This window comes from Mustela erminea, chromosome 6 (genome assembly GCF_009829155.1).
Source record: "Mustela erminea isolate mMusErm1 chromosome 6, mMusErm1.Pri, whole genome shotgun sequence".
NCBI lineage: Eukaryota > Metazoa > Chordata > Mammalia > Carnivora > Mustelidae > Mustela > Mustela erminea.
Window position 1 is genome coordinate 17971391 of NC_045619.1, and position 18050 is coordinate 17989440.

Below are 18050 nucleotides of genomic sequence, written 5' to 3' on the forward strand. Positions count from 1 at the left end.
CTTCTGATGTCCATTAGCATGGTAAATTCTTTTCCACCCCCTCACTTTAAATCTGGAGGTGTCTTCGGGTCTAAAATGAGTTTCTTGTAGACAACATATAGATGGGTTTTGTTTTTTTATCCATTCTGATATCTTGTGTCTTTTGATTGGGGCATTTACATTAACATTCATGTTAACAACATTAACTATTGAGAGATATGAATTTTGTGCCATTGTATTACCTGTAAGGTGACTGTTACTGTATATTGTCTCTGTTCCTTTCTGATCTACTATTTTTAGGCTCTCTCTTTGCTTAGAGGACCCCTTTCAATATTTCCTGTAGAGCTGGTTTGGTTTGCAGATCTTTCAGTTTTTGTTTGTCCTGGAAGCTTTTAATCTCTCCTTCTATTTTCAATGATAGCCTAGCTGGATATAGTATTCTTGGATGCATGTTTTTTTCCTTTAGTGCTCTGAATATATCATGCCAGCTCTTTTGGCCTGGCAGGTCTCTGTGGATAAGTCTGCTGCCAGTCTAATATTTTTACCATTGTATGTTACAGACTTCTTTTCCCGGGCTGCTTTCAGGATTTTTTCTTTGTCACTAAAACTTGTAAATTTTACTATTAGGTGATGGGGTGTGGACCTATTCTTGTTTATTTTGAGGGGGGTTCTCTGCACCTCCTGGATTTTGATGCTTGTTCCCTTATTAGGGAAATATTAGGGAAATTCTCTCCAATAATTCTCTCCAATATACCTTCTGCCCCCCTCTCTCTTTCTTCTTCTTCTGGAATCCCAATTATTCTAATGTTGTTTCATCTTATGGTGTCACTTATCTCTCGAATTCTCCCCTCGTGGTCCAGTAGCTGTTTGTCTCTCTTTTGCTCAGCTTCTTTATTCTCTGTCATTTGATCTTCTATATCATTAATTCTTTCTTATGCCTCATTTATCCTAGCAGTGAGAGCCTCTATTTTTGATTGCACCTCATTAATAGCTTTTTTGATTTCAACTTGGTTAGATTTTAGTTCTTTTATTTCTCCAGTGAGGGCTTTCATATCTCCCAAGAGGGTTCCTCTTATATCTTCCATGCCTTTTTCAAGCCTGGCTAGAACCTTGAGAATCGTCATTCTGAATTCTAGATCTGGCATATTACCAATGTCTGTATTGACTAGTCCCTAGCCCTTGGTACTGCCTCTTGTTCTTTTTTTTTGTGGTGAATTTTTCCACCTTGTCATTTTTGTCCAGATAAGTGTATATGAAGGAGCAAGTAAAATACAAAAAGGGTGGCAAAGGCCCCAGGAAAATACGCTTTAACCAAATCAGAAGAGACCCCAAATCATGGGGGCGGGGAGAAAGGGGTTAAAAAGAGGTTCAGAAAAGAAAAAAGAAAAGAAACAATTAAAAAAAAGAAAACAAAGAAAAAATATAAAAAGGAAAAAAAAATATATATATTAGATAGACTAGTTAAAAAACATTAAAAAAGAAAAGGGTAAAAGTTAAAAAAAAATTTAGCAGCAGAAGAAAAAAGTTGAAAAGAAAAAATAATAAATTAACTGCAAGACTAAAGAATCTTGGGGAGCAAGCTATGAGTTCCGTGCTTTGCTTTCTCCTCCTCTGGAATTCTGCTGCTCTCCTTGGTATTGAACCTGCACTCCTTGGTAGGTGAACTTGGTCCTGGCTCAATTGTTGATCTTCTGGGGGAGGGGCCTCTTGTAGTGATTCTCTCAAGTGTCTTTGCCCCAGGCAGAATTGCACCATCCTTACCAGCGGCTGGGCTGAGTAATCCGCTTGGGTTTGCTTTCAGGAACTTTTGTTTCCCGAATGCTTTCTGTAGGGTTCTGGAGGACGGGAATGAAAATGGCGGCCTCCCAGTCTCCAGCCCAGAGGAGCTGAGGGCTCGGGGCCCCACTCCTCAATGTGCCCTGAGAGAATAGCACCCAATCACTCCTGTCTTCCTGCCCTCTGGCTGCACTCCAAGCTCACCCAGACTGTGACCAGTTCAAGGTAACCCTAAGCTGAGAGCTCACTCCTCAGCTCTGTCTCTGCAGCTGGCTTCCCCATTCTAATACCTGCAAGCTCTTCCCCATTCTAATACCCGATCCTTCTGTGACCCTGCAGGACCTGGGGCCACGCTGACCCCACATGGGCTTCACCCTGGTTTAGCCTCTGGAGCAATGTCCCTCAGCAGAACAGACTTTTAAAAGTCCTGATTTAGTGCTCCATTGCTCTGCTACTTGCTGGTAGCTGGCCCCTTCCCCCATGGTTTATCTTTCTGTCACTTTGGATTCACTTCTCCACCAGTCCTACCTTTCAGAAAGTGGTTGATTTTCTGTTTCTAGAATTACTGTTCTTCTTCTCTTCGATCTCCCGTTGGATTTGTAGGTGTTTGCAATGTTTAGATAAGCTATCTAGCTGATCTCCTGCTACCTGATGTAGTCTCAGCCTGCTACTTCTCCGCCATCTTGACTCTGAATAGCATTTCTGTACTCTGCAAATCACTAGAAAATTTTTAATTTGAAAGCTATTGCTTATAATGTGAAACAACCAAAACCAACAAAACAACAAAACCCAACAATACTTAGGATTGTATCTTACAAGAGGTGGTCATGAACTTTATATAAAATGGCATAACATTTTATTGACAATCTTTGGAAAGAAATATGTTCATATTTAGGATGGCTCAACATTTAAAAAAAAAGTCAGATTTCCCCATCGTTGCAATATTGTAAACCTGCTCTTCTTTCTCCATCAATCATTTATAGGGAGTTGAACTTACCAGATGGATTTCTAAGTGACATACTATGGAGCAATGGGAGAAGATGCACTCCTGCTGACTACGTATCAGAGGACCCTTAACAACAAGGATGCAGGTAGTGTATGAGAAATAATACACTTTTATACATTTTAGCTTCATTTCAGCCAATAATTTTGATTTTTAATTTAGTGCCATTTGTTGTATTTTGGAATATTCTCTTGGTTTCCATATTTATCCACATTATTGTGAATTATAGCATAATTTTACATGTCCTCATAAAAAATATATGTATTTTTGCCACCCTAGGGACACACTGTACCTCAGCTAGGAAAACCTGGAGACACAGCCCATGTTTCCTTCACCATTCTTTCTTTTGTGTACTTGTAAGGTGACCCTAGACCATTGGGGTGGGGCACGTGTACTCACTTTAAAGTAACTGATGTTGTTCTTGACAAGTTGCATGAGTCAAAGCTTTTCAGTACAGAAAGAAACTTTCTGGCATAGAAAGAAAGCAAGAATTGTCTGGTAATGTTAAGAATGGTATTACACAGATTTCTATTGCTGCTGTAACAAATCATCACAAACTTAGTGGTTTAAAACGATGAATTTATTATTTTACAGTTCTCTAGGTCCTAAGTCTGGCATGGGTCTTACCAGATTAAAATCAAAGTGTTGGCAAGGTTACATTCCTTTCTGAACACTTTAAGGAGACATTCTATTTTCTGGCTTTTTCCAGCTTCTAGAGGTTACTCTCATTTTGTGGCTTATATCATTTTATTCCATCTTCAAATCCAGTAACATCAGATCGAGTCTTCCTTATATCACTCTAACCTCTTTTACCTCCTTTTCTACTTTTTAAGGACCCTTGAGATTACACTGGGCCCACGTAGATAATCTAGGATAATGTCCCATTACAAGGTTCTTAACTTAATCATATCTGCAGAGTCCCTTTCACCATGTAAGGTCACATTTTCTCAGGTTCTGGGGATTAAGACATGGACATCCTGGGGGTGAGTTGGGTGGGTGGGCTGTTTAACGTCACTTCCTGTCCCCTTCACCTGCTCATTCTGCTCTGGCCACACTGTCACACTCCAGAGTCAGTACTCATTATTCCCGTAGTGTAGAATGCTTTCCCTTTCAAGGCTGTCCCCTTTAATTTGCTCACATCTCTGCCCAGATGTCCCTTCCTCAGAGGGCTGGCCTCTACCTGAAGTCCATTCTGTGATTTTCAACCTCTTACTATGTTTCATTGTTCTCCATAGTGCTTCTCACTACTCTCTGGCTTCCTTTCTGGAAAGTAAGCTCCTTCTATATAACTGACTTGATCACTTTGGCTCCCCTGTACCACCCAGTGTCTAAGCCAGTGCCTGGCACATAAGAACTCAAGTAAAGGCATGAATGAATCAATTTCTTACTTTTGTCTTTTACTTCAGTGAGCTGGACCAAAATGAAATCTCTATAACTCAAACTATAAGTTGAATTCAAATTGAAGTACAGAAAGCATGACCATTGCACTTAGCTATTTCACTGAGAGTGCTATTTGAGTATATAGTCTAAGTAACCAGATTAAGACTAACATCAGTTAAGTATGAACTTGATGTTCATCAATGTTATGTTTCTGTGAATGCTCCTATTATTGGTTATAACTTTTGAGACTAGAGATTGCCTTCTATGGAAATGCCTGGTACTAAATCCTTTACATGGATTCTTTTATTTAATCTTCTCACTCCATGACATCACAGAGTGTACACATTTACTGTTTTGTTTACCCCAGAAAATTATTTCCCCCTACTCAACACTTCTTTTGGGAAACTACTTCTCACTTCCACTGAGTGGTCCTAGAGGCAGCCCATTTACAGTACCCCAGCTATGCATGGGCACGTGACCCTGTCTGGGCCAATCAAAGTGGAGGTCTGGAGGTTGACACATAACCTCTGTCAAACTGATCAGAATTCTTCCCATGATTTTTTGGACTCAGGCTGGGAAGAGAGGTTTCCTTTTTCTCTTGAGTCAAAAACTGCCAAGGATATGAGCCCACAGCTGCCTGTGGTCTGTGGAGAAGTAAATCATCAGAGAAAATGGAACAAAGATTAGAGTTGAAAAATCCTCACTTATACATTATATATTTTTTATTTTTTCTGTTTTACCAATGAACAAACATATTTCAGGACAGTTAAATAATTACCAGAGCTCAAGTAGCTAGTAAATAGCTAGTAAATGAAGGACTCTGACCCTAAGTCAGCCTAACTGCAATAACCATCTTTTCTTTCCCTTTGCTGTACTATGTCCTGGTACCCCAGATTCGTTAAAGATAGCTACTCTTGCCCTTCTACCTGGTTTCTGAAAACACACAGCAGGAAAAATTCATGCTCTGCAGTACTAGAAGGGGACATTAAAAAAAAAATCTATACATCTTATATTCTGATACATTTGTTCCCTGAGGCTCAAGGACTCGCTAGAATGACAAATATGTTCTATATTTTGTACTAATTCCACTGGAGTGGGAGTGGCTTCTTAGACATTTGTGTTGATAAGGATTCTGAGGCTTCATCTTGGCTAGCAGAAGAAGTGGAGGAAGAAATAGGCTACTCATTATCTCTATGCTTCATAATGTTTGATAATTTGGATGACATTTTTGGAACTATTGAGCTATAAATTGTAGCCTACACATTTTTCAGGGAGTGGTGAAAGAAAGGCTCATTATTCAGTTCAAAGAATGTTTCAGTTGTTGGTCAAGGGCTCACCTGTGTTCCAGGCCAAATACCTTATTTATCTCTTCTTTATCAAACACCTTTTACAAAACTCCCAGACAGCCCTATCCCACAGTGATGGGAGCAGCAACATGACCTGAATTTTTAGATTCTAGAACTGAATGTCATTTATTGGAACCTCTCTTTTCTGGTGAAGGGGTGCTAAATCACAGCCACCCTGAAAAATTGTCATGCACTGGTATTGTTGAACGTTTTCTTACAATCAAATTGGGCCTCGCATTTTGTTGGGTGAAGTTCCATTTCTTCATCTTTGGTCCAAGTTACTTAGCAATGGCCATCAAACTATGCACCCACCATATTGTTTTGCATGTTTGACTAGAACATTGACAGATTAATAGGAAGGGTAAATAGCAGAGCACAACTGCAGGGGCCCAGTGTGGGGTGGCAGGATTGACTGCTCTGGACTTTGTTGTGTTTGCTCAGAGGAAGCCACAGCAAAAGCCTGCTGGGAGGAGGTGACCCGGGTCACAGGCGTTTGTTTCTTGTCTCTATAGAAAACAATTGTTTTCTCAATGGAAGATAGCTTTTTCTGAATCTACATGGTTCCACTGAGGAGGAAGCATTTGCCATTCCAGGGTGCTTGCTAAAACACACACATACAGATAAAAGGCCACACAAAAGTTCAAATTTACTGTATTTCCCCCGAGAATCCTTTGTCTGATGTGAACCAGCCTAACTTTGGAAAGTTTATCTAGAGGGTCTCTAAACCTTCACTGCTTCATGGTTAACTCCCAATATTTGATGTCTGTAAAGTTTTTATGAAGTTTCAAAATGATCCAACCACCTTCCCACACCTCTGATTGATGAGTGTGGAATCCATTCACGTTTAGCACTGTTGACTTTGTAGACTCTGGCTTTGCTGGAAAGCTATTTTGATCTCGAAATTGTTCTATTTGGAATTAATATGAGTGAAATATGTAAATGGTGAAGAAAAGTCTACTGTGCAAATTTGAATCAACCAAAAGTAGTGTAGTGGATCTATTTAAAAGTGAGAACTGTGTTTCTGGTTGATAGATTTTGTTTGTTTGTTTTGAAAATGGCTGATTTTATATTTGCAGAGTTTTAGGAGTTTTTGGAATCACGTTTATTTCTAATAGAAGAGTTCAAAGGGTTCTACACTGATTTTTGATTAGTATTTCTTGATCTTTCTCTGTGTTTCTCTCCCTAATACATATAATACATTATAATATATATTGTAAATAAATAACATGTAATCATTATTTTTGCTATATACATTATATCTATATTCTACCTACCTACCTATCTGTCTATCTAATCAGCCAGACCTTCTTCTGGATTTGGTGGGAAAGAGGTGTGAACAGGTGGCTCTTTAAAATTCCTCCTTTTGGTACTTTAATTAATTTTGCTTTGTCATGCTCAAATGCCTGTGAACTCTATTCCACCATCTCTCTCCATTTTCACTTCCTTTTCTCTCTTCTCCACACTTTTGCTTACTTTTCTCTTCTGCCTTCCATCTCCCTAGAGCTCAGATCTTGGATATTGTATGGAAATGTTACCCCTGGTGGTTTAGTGGAAGCCATTTTAATTCCTGGCTGTTTACTTCAGGTTCCACCGAGTTATATGTACCTCGTCAGCAGAAACCCACCATGTGGGGAAAACACAACTCAAAAAACTCTGAGGAATAAAAATTTTCATGACACTAAAAACTGGGATCAATCTGAGAATGAAGAAAAAACAAGGCAGCTGCACTTCTATGAGAAACACTCTTTTATGGCATTAAAATCCTCTGACTCTGTGCTACTCCAAGCATAGTTCTTGTCCTTAGGGAGCTGACAGACTTGGGTTGAGGCATGAGGACAGATCATTATTCAGAGAGTTATAAAACAGCATATCCAGTGCCATGGTAGAGTGACCCCAAGAGGCTGTGACAGGCACAGAGGAGACACCAACTCTAATTTCTCAAGATACAAGAAGATGCATGTATAATTGTTTGCCTACAATTGTATTGCAGCTTAATTTAAACTCCTTTGCAAGGCATAAAACAAAGGAAGAGCAAATATTTAGTTGATACCTGTATTGTAGACACATGATAAGCCTTGGGGAAAGAGCACTTGACTGTGGATGTAGAAATCACATCTGTCACATTCTCTGTGTAGGGTGTGAGCCTGACACTGATCCTGGGACTCCATGAATAACTGTGGAATGAATAGATGCATGACACAAAGCCCAAAGACCTTAATTACCAGTTATCAGCTGTGTAATCTTTAGCATGGCTGTGGGTCTCTCTAAGTGTCCCATTTCTTTACCGATCAGATGACTCCATAATGTCTGCCCATGTTCCAGTATGATCATAAAGTCAAGTCCTATTTATTGAGGACCTACTATGTGGTAGGTATTAGTCTAAGGATTTTCATGTGTTTGCTCATTTAATCTCCACAATAAAAATATGAAGAAGGTAATACTATTGTCTCCAATTTACAGATGATTATGTGTCATCAGTTTTTTTTTTTTTTTGGTGGACTATAAAGTCCTTTATCATTTAAATAAAAAGCATCGCCATTAATATCATTCATATTTCCAAAACAAAAAGCATGGGAATAGTCTTCTAGGACGTCCTATGTCTTGTCTGTGACTCTGTGGCTGTCCCACACTCAATTCTGACTGGGAGAATATTTTTGATATCCAACTTAATTAAGGATCTTTGGATCATAAAGAAGTGAAAGCATTTCAAATTTTCAGGAAGATCAATAGGTCTTTATTTTGAGTGTACATGTTACTGGAATTGGAAAGCCAATTCCCAGAATGCTAGCAGGACAGGCTGCCATGCGAAGGACCAGCTTCTCTTTGACAGAGCACAGGGCCTCTGCTTCCCCAAATGAGCCCTCCATTCTCCTCTCTTTTCAGTGGCATCTTTGTTTTTTTCACCATTGTTCTTTGTCACCAAGGCCCTTCCAACTCCAGTGATGCCTCAAAAGATGCCTTTTAGCATCTTCTCCCAATTCTTGGGTTACTTCCCTGTTGTATTCATTCTAGTTTATGTCATTGGTCCAGCTTATTTTCTCATGCAAATTCACCTCGCAACTCTTTAGTCACCAAAGGGTCTGAACAAGGAGAAAGGAGGGATCAGCAGTGTTCTGTGCCCTTGAGCCTCCTGGAGGCTGTGGCTGGTTCCTTTCTAGAAGGAGAGGAAAAAGGCAAACCTGAGACGGACATCTGTCCTTCATCTTATTCCTGTCCAGCAACTGGATCTAGTGTGAACTGAAGCATCAATTTTATTGTTTGCTAAATTTACCCAATAGAGCTTTTTTTGCAGAGTCTCACATTACAAAGGAAAGAGGTGGATAGAACTTTTTCTTTTATTGTTTCAGAGGTAGAATTTAGTAATTTATCAGTTGCATATAACACCCAGTTCTCATTACATCAAGTGCCCTCCTTAACATCTATTACCCTGTTACCCCACTCCCCACCCACATCCCTCCAGCACCCTCAGTTTGTTTCCTAGAGTTCAGCGTCTCTTAATGTTTGCCTCTCTCTCAATTTTCATCTTATTATATTTTTCCTTCCCTTCCCTATGTTCATCTATTTTGTTTCTTAAATTTCACATATGAGTAAAATCATGTGATATTTGTCTTTCTCTGACTGACTTATTTTGCTTAGCATAATACCTTCTAGTTCCACCCATGCCATTGCAAACGGCAAAACTGCATTCTTTTTAATGACGGAGTAATAATCCATTAAACACACACACCCACACCCACATCTTTTTATCCATTCATCTATTGATAGAGGTCTTGGCTCTTTTCATATTTTGGCTATTGTGGACATTGCTACTAGAAACATTAGGGTTGCATGCAGCCCTTTAAATAACTGTGTTTATATCTTTTGGATAAATACGTAATGGTGCAACTGGAGGGTCATAGGGTAGCTCTATTTTTAACTTTTGAGGAACTTCCACACTTTTTCCAGAGTGGCTGCACCAGTCTGCATTCCCACCAACAATGTAAGAGGGTTCCCCTTTCTCTGCATCCTCACTGACATTTGTTGTTTCCTGACTTGTTAGTTTTAACCATTCTGACTGGTGTGAGGTTTTGATTCGTATTTCCTTGAGGGGTAGAACTTTTAAGGATTGTTTCTAACTGAAAAAAAAAATTAAATGAAAACTTTGGTTTTTAACTTGTCGTTAAATAAGAAAATGGTCTTGGGGTAATGACTTCCCAGATTTTAAGTCCAATTAGAGAAGGTGCAATGATTTTGTAGTGTCTGTGTTGTCAACAATTAGCAACAGGTTATGCAATTGATTTGATATTTTACTACCTACGTTTTAAAAAATGGAAAATAAACAGAAAAGAATAGGGGTTAAGGTGCTGTGTACTTGAAGGTATTCATTGTTTCTTGGCACTTTTATTGCAATAATCTATGTGTGGTCGTGTTCATTGGTCATGGTGGAAGATGCATTTTTAACTATGGGATGTGACCAAAAGATCTGAAAAGTACTGATAATGGTTAACACCTGAGTCTGGGGTCCTGTGGTTCCTGGTTCAAATCTTGACTTTACATTTTGGAGCTATGTTACTTTGCCTCACTGAACCACAGTTCCCTCTTCAGTAAAATGGGTTAAGAATACTTAACTCATGGGGCGCCTGGGTGGCTCAGTGGGTTAAGCCGCTGCCTTCGGCTCAGGTCATGATCTCGGGGTCCTGGGATCGAGTCCCGCATTGGGCTCTCTGCTCAGCAGAGGGCCTGCTTCCCTCTCTCTCTCTCTCTGCCTGCCTCTCTGTCTACTTGTGATCTCCCTCTGTCAAATAAATAAAAATAAAATCTTTAAAAAAAAAAAAAAAGAATACTTAACTCATGCAAACAAGATGCTAAGGTAATGCGGGGAAAGTGTTTAGCATAGCATTCAAATAAATGGTAACTTTTTAAAAAAAATTAAATTGACCTCTGCTAATTATTACTTGATTGAATGTGGAAAGTTTCTGGAAATTCTGTACATTCAAGATGTGGATAGGCATCAGGAACTGGGAAATTGATGGCAAATAAAAAAGAGCAGAGAAAACATTTGACATTTTAATGTCATCTGGAAAATCCATTTCTAGGCCCCTTCGTGTTCTGGGTGAATTTAAGTCTCTTTTTCAATGCAACCATCAACAAAATTCATACTAAATATTGTTACAAATGCCCCCAATCCAATCCTCAGAGATTTTTGGAAGTAAGGTAGGGGAAATGGTAGTTCATGGCCTGGTGAGGAAAAGGAAGAGGTGGAGAATAGTTGTCTTAGTCCATCAGGGCTCTTATAACAAAATACCACAGACTGGTGGATTGTAAGCAACAGAAACTTACTTTTCTCAGTTCTAGAGGTTGAGGTCCAAGATCAGGGTGCTGGCATGGTCGTATTCTTGTGAGGACTCTCTTCTGGGTTATGAACTGCTGACTTCTTGTTGTGTCCTCTTGTGGTGTGAGGGGACTTCTCTGGGGCCTCTTTTATTAAGAGCACTAATTCCATTCATAACACTCCTCACGACTTCACCACCTCTCAAGGGTCCCATCTCCTAAAACCATCACACTAGGCATTAGGATTTCGACATATGAATTTGGGGTGTGGGGGAAAGTCACAAATATTCAATCATAGCATTAATGAAATAAGATGGGGCTATTTCAGGTACTTAGTGGTGTGCGACAAATGCTTCAAACATATTGTCATAAAACAGCAATCATTCTATTATGCTCATTAATTGTGTGAGCCAGGAATTCAGCCAAAGCACAGGGGGATGGCTTGCTTCAGTTCCATGATGCCTTGGGCATTAGCTGGGAAGACATGAAAGCCAAGGTTGACTCAAATGACTGGGTGCTGGAATGGTCTGGAGACTTCTTCACTTCTCTGTCTGGCATCTGGGCTGAATGACTTGAAGGCTAGGTTTAGCTAGAACAGTCAATCAGCACATCTACTTGTAGCTTCCCCAAATGATGTGAATTTCTTCATCGTATGATGGCCTCAGAGTGGTCAGACTTCTTATGTGGTGGCTCATGGCTCCCAGCACAGGTATTCTTAGCGGGTAAGGAGGGGGCTATATTGCCTTCTGTCACCAGGCCTTGAGCATCATGTGGCATCACTTCTCCTGTGTTCTATTAGTCAAAGCAGTCACAAGCTTGTGTAGATTCATGGCGAGGGGTCATAGAACCACCTAGCATCAGGAAGAATTTATGACTGTTCTCAAGCCATGACAGGGTCAGATGGAGAAGATGTTTGAATGCAGAAATTAAAAGGTGCTTTTATATGGGAAAGGTGGTATTACAGAGAGTCTTCAGTCAGGCCATGACTTTCATGTTCTTGTCATAAAAGGCAAGAAGGGAGGCAACTCAGGATGAAAGACAAAGAGGCAAGAAAGTGTCATTCGTATTTGATTTTAGATTGTCACTTGAGATATTTTCAGAATGGACTGAGTTTCCTCCTGACAGTTGGCTCTATTTAACTCAGAAACAAATTTGAATTTTGGGACCCCTCTTCTCCAAAAGGACCCTGTGGGAGATGTGGAAGTTGATGGTGAACTGCGGGGTGCAGGAGTAGCTGTCTTGTGCACTGCTGTAAAGATGTGGACAATGGATGGGGAGGAAGTTTATCAAATGAGCATCAGAAGTCTCCTCTATATCTCCATCTCTGCTTTGCAAAAATGGGATGGGAATTAGAGCAATTCTCAGTTTTAGTTCCAAGTTCATCACTAAATGTTTGCATGACCCTGGACAAACCACTTCACCTGGTGGATCATGTGCTCTGTGAGGTCACTTTCAGTTCTCAGTGACTGATTTCATCCCTTCCCAAATGGGCCAGATATGTTAATTTTATGAGCAAACCAAGCTATACATAATGCATTTTCTATCTATAAACTGAAAAAGTCACTTTCCATCTGTAATTTTGCCTGTCAAATGAGCACAGATTAAAAACTGAATGTGGCTGAAGGGCATTAATATGGGACTCCTGTTCTGTCTAATGGCTGCAGCTTTTCTGGAAAGCAATTTGACTCAATTTTATGTACCAAGTATGTTGACATGTCCGTATCTATTGATACCATTCATCTCTTCTGAGAATCCATCTTAATAAAATAGAGTGTGAGACCAAGATTTCTGTACAAGGATGGTCCCTACAATGTATTTATAGTTATGTAATAATGGGAGCCACCGCTGTGGTCCCCTAACAGATGACTTAACAGTGCATACAGACAATGATATTAGGTGACTATAAGAATCTTATTTTCAAAAAAAAAAAAAAAAGAAGGATTCATTCACAATAAAGTTGCATACAGTAATTAAATTCTGGACAGAAAAGGACTGGAAGAGGGCCCTCAGTAGGTTAAGTGTCTGCCTTTGGCTGAGGTCATGATCTCAGATGGAGCCAGGCATCCGCCTCCCTGCTCAGCCAGAGTCTGCTTCTCCCTCCCCCTCTGCCACTCCCCTTGCTGTGCACTCTCTCTCTCTCTCTTTTGCATGCACATGCTCCCTCTCTCTCTCTCAAATGAATAAATAAATAGTCTTAAAAAAAAACTGGAAGGAATAGAGTCAAGATGTCTAGATAGAATTATTGGTGATTTTGTCCCCTTTTGAGCCTTTCAGTTTTTTGAAAATCTTCATAATCAGAAAAGAAAATGAGTAGTATCGATAGATGTCTTTTACATATCTTTTTTTTTTTTTAAATTTCTTTTTTGTCTTGCTCTTGACAGAGTGCTCTAAAAGAGAGCTGCCAGGTTAAGACCTCTCAGAATTTGAGTCTTCGGAACACCAAGCCTTCTTCCTGAACCCTCCCCAAACTCCTTGCTCTCTCTCCCATCCAGCTGGGCTTCCCTCCCTGGGCGCTGGCTCTGAGGTTGTAAGGTGGGGGAAGTGGGCAGGACAGAGGTGTCCAGCAGGTCCAGTGGGGAAAAAGTTTAGCAGCGGATCTGTGAGTGGCTGTGGGAGACTTGCAGGCACCAGATAGCCTGTGGGCATGCATGTGGTCTCCCTGAAGGAGGCCTCAAATCTCTGCAACTATTAGCTAGATTTTACTGCAGTAAATTACCCTTGCTCTGCAAGAACATTAACAAATTACCATGAAAATGCTGTCCTCACCAGCACAAATGTCTCTCAAATGCTCACTTCAGTGTTTTTTTTTTTGTTCGCACTATAAGATTCACTTGTTAGTTCTACAGAAAAGGGGAGCCTGAGTCTCATAATTTGCACTTTGGGTGAATTCATCCTTCCCCTCTTTTTTCCCCCATAGGGTTTGTTTTCGCAGCCAGGCTTCTAGACGCTTGTAAAAGACAGGAGCAGTTCTGTGGGCACGTGAAATGGGGGGAGAATTCCAAAGTTGGTGCCTCCTGTTACACACCAAGAACGAGGAGATTGCCTCTTCGTCTGGAGTGAGAGAGGTCTGAGTTAAGATCAGTGAGAATTTTACCCGTAACACTCTGATTAGGAAAACCCCCACAGTTTACATTCTAGAAGTTTGCTCTCTGGTTGATAAAATTACTTAACCATTCTATGAATAACCATCACATGCATTACGTTTACAGTTCTTTGGAGAATAAACACCTTTCTTCACGCAGGGAATCTTAAGCTGTGTAGAGGGTAAGTCTGGGATTCAGAAAGGCAGGCCCCATTTATGAGGAGGAAGACCATACTTTGCACATCAACTCCTCTCTGAATGCTAGCTAGAATTTTAGGCTTTTCTGAACATTACATCTCATTAAGAAGTAAAAGCTGGCTTAAAAAAATCAGAAGGGTGATGAAATAAATAGCAGGTTATGAAATAAAAAATAGTATTCAAAATAAACATTTGTGGGTTGAACTTCTGTTACCAATTAAAGTTTTATTCTATAAGTGCAATCATGTTCAGACATAAGTTATTTTGGGGGAAATGTTATATGATTTATTTTGCATTTTTGAGAGTTCTTGTTTTTCTACCCATTCCACCCCTTGAGACTAAGTTAGAATTTTAACATGGCATTTCAGAAACAATGGCCTTGGAAGCCAGTTTTCAATTGTGAGAGTCAGGTGTCTGAGAGAGAAAAGATCCTTTTGAATTCTAAAGACTTTCCTAGCAATAATGTTGGCAAAGTGACCAGAGCTTTATCATTACAGAGTAGATGGATCCTGGAAAAATTATCTGGCAGCTTCCTTCCAGATAGACGAGAGATAGAAAGACTTTCTAAGCTAGGGCGAGGGGGAAGGGGAGGGCTGATGAGATATGGAAGGGAAGGCCCAGAAGATGATGGGCTGTGAGAGAGAGAGAGAGAGAGAGAGGAAGCAAAATGAAGCAGCTCTCATTTGAGAGGGCTGTAGGGGAAGTGAGATCCTCAGTAAGAATCTGGGTTCAGATAGAATAGTCTTCTTAATGTGTTCTTCTAGATCAGCATCATCAGTTGAGAACTTGACAGAATTCCAAATCTTTTGGACCCCACCCCAGACATACTGAATCAGGACTTCTGGGATGGACTCAGCAACTTATATGTTAACAAACTGTATTGGTTAGGTATCGGTGTGTAACAAATTATGCAAACCTCAGAAGCTGAAAACAATGGATATTCTCTTTCAGTGTTTGAGGGTCTGGAATCCGGGAACATTAGCTGAGTGCCTCTGGTTCAAGGTCTGTCATGGGGCTGTGGTCAAGCTGTTGGTTGGTCTGCAGTCATCTTGAAACTGATGTAGTCTTAGAAGGGATAAAAAATGACTTCTGTGTTCTATTCTTAAGAATAGCTCACATTGGAGGGTATTACACAATGTATGAATACTAGGAATGAGGGATCATTAGGGACTATTTTAATGGCTGTCTACTACAGAGTTCTCCAGGAGACCCTGATGCACTTCAAGTCTGAGTAACACTGAGTTACAGTAAGAGGTCAAGAGGACCATTCAGAAAAAAGTCTGAGAATATAAGGAATTTTGTACACCATGGATTAAGGATTCCAGAGGGCACAAAGAAAGGACTTAGGGTTGTAGCTTTGAAACATTTTTTTTTTATTTTTTTTTTTTAATTTTTATTTTTTTTTAATTATTATTTTTTTTATTTCCAGCATAAAAGTATTCATTATTTTTGCACCACACCCCGTGCTCCATGCAATCCGTGCCCTCTATAATACCCACCACCTGGTACCCCAACCTCCCACCCCCCGTCCCTTCAAAACCCTCAGATTGTTTTTCAGAGTCCATAGTCTCTCATGGTTCACCTCCCCTTCCAATTTCCCCCAACTCCCTTCTCCACTCTAAGTCCCCATGTCCTCCATGCTATTTGTTATGCTCCACAAATAAGTGAAACCATATATGATAATTGACTCTCTCTGCTTGACTTATTTCACTCAGCATAATCTCTTCCAGTCCCGTCCATGTTGCTACAAAAGTTGGGTATTCATCCTTTCTGATGGAGGCATAATACTCTATCCCCAGGGGTACAGGTCTGTGAATCACCAGGTTTACACACTTCATAGCACTCACCAAAGCACATACCCTCCCCGATGTCCATAATCCCACCCCCTTCTCCCAAACCCCCTCCCCCCAGCAACCCTCAGTTTGTTTTGTGAGATTAAAAGTCACTTATGGTTTGTCTCCCTCCCAATCCCATCTTGTTTCCTTTATTCTTCTCCTACCCACTTAAGCCCCCATGTTGCATCACCACTTCCTCATATCAAGGAGATCATATGATAGTTGTCTTTCTCTGCTTGACTTATTTCGCTAAGCATGATACGCTCTAGTTCCATCCATGTTGTCGCAAATGGCAAGATTTCATTTCTTTTGATGGCTGCATAGTATTCCATTGTGTATATATACCACATCTTCTTGATCCATTCATCTGTTGATGGACATCTAGGTTCTTTCCATAGTTTGGCTATTGTGGACATTGCTGCTATAAACATTCGGGTGCACGTGCCCCTTTGGATCACTACGTTTGTATCCTTAGGGTAAATACCCAATAGTGCAATTGCTGGGTCATAGGGCAGTTCTATTTTCAACATTTTGAGGAACCTCCATGCTGATTTCCAGAGTGGCTGCACCAGCTTGCATTCCCACCAACAGTGTAGGAGGGTTCCCCTTTCTCCGCATCCTCGCCAGCATCTGTCATTTCCTGACTTGTTTATTTTAGCCATTCTGACTGGTGTGAGGTGATATCTCATTGTGGTTTTGATTTGTATTTCCCTGATGCCGAGTGATATGGAGCACTTTTTCATGTGTCTGTTGGCCATCTGGATGTCTTCTTTGCAGAAATGTCTGTTCATGTCCTCTGCCCATTTCTTGATTGGATTATTTGTTCTTTGGGTGTTGAGTTTGCTAAGTTCTTTATAGATTCTGGACACTAGTCCTTTATCTGATATGTCATTTGCAAATATCTTCTCCCATTCTGTCAGTTGTCTTTTGATTTTGTTAACCGTTTCCTTTGCTGTGCAAAAGCTTTTGATCTTGATGAAATCCCAATAGTTCATTTTTGCCCTTGCTTCCCTTGCCTTTTGCGTTGTTCCTAGGAAGATGTTGCTGCGGTTGAGGTCAAAGAGGTTGCTGCCTGTGTTCTCCTCAAGGATTTTGATGGATTCCTTTCGCACATTGAGGTCCTTCATCCATTTTGAGTCTATTTTTGTGTGTGGTGTAAGGAAATGGTCCAATTTCATTTTTCTGCATGTGGCTGTCCAATTTTCCCAGCACCATTTATTGAAGAGGCTGTCTTTTTGCCATTGGACATTCTTTCCTGCTTTGTCGAAGATTAGTTGACCATAGAGTTGAGGGTCTATTTCTGGGCTCTCTATTCTGTTCCATTGATCTATGTGTCTGTTTTTGTGCCAGTACCATGCTGTCTTGATGACGACAGCTTTGTAATAGAGCTTGAAGTCCGGAATTGTGATGCCACCAACGTTGGCTTTCTTTTTCAATATCCCTTTGGCTATTCGAGGTCTTTTCTGGTTCCATATAAATTTTAGCATTATTTGTTCCATTTCTTTGAAAAAGATGGATGGTACTTTGATAGGAATTGCATTAAATGTGTAGATTGCTTTAGGTAGCATAGACATTTTCACAATATTTATTCTTCCAATCCAGGAGCATGGAACATTTTTCCATTTCTTTGTGTCTTCCTCAATTTCTTTCATGAGTACTTTATAGTTTTCTGAGTATAGATTCTGTGTCTCTTTGGTTAGGTTTATTCCTAGGTATCTTATGGTTTTGGGTGCAATTGTAAATGGGATTGACTCCTTAATTTCTCTTTCTTCTGTCTTGCTGTTGGTGTAGAGAAATGCAACTGATTTCTGTGCATTGATTTTATATCCTGACACTTTACTGAATTCCTGTATAAGTTCTAGCAGTTTTGGAGTGGAGTCTTTTGGGTTTTCCACATATAGTATCATATCATCTGCGAAGAGTGATAATTTGACTTCTTCTTTGCCGATTTGGATGCCTTTAATTTCCTTTTGTTGTCTGATTGCTGAGGCTAGGACTTCTAGTACTATGTTGAATAGCAGTGGTGATAATGGACATCCCTGCCGTGTTCCTGACCTTAGCGGAAAAGCTTTCAGTTTTTCTCCATTGAGAATGATATTTGCGGTGGGTTTTTCATAGATGGCTTTAATGATATTGAGGTA

General features: G+C 40.1%; 1 protein-coding gene across 1 annotated transcript in view; it reads left to right on the forward strand.

The window, feature by feature from the left end:
• Positions 1-2830: 2830 nt before the first annotated feature.
• Positions 2831-18050, forward strand: part of C6H12orf42 (chromosome 6 C12orf42 homolog) — a 142985-nt gene continuing 127765 nt past the window's right edge. The window contains 1 exon segment of the mRNA XM_032346575.1: positions 2831-2846. The gene's annotated coding sequence lies outside the window, so the exon portion shown is untranslated.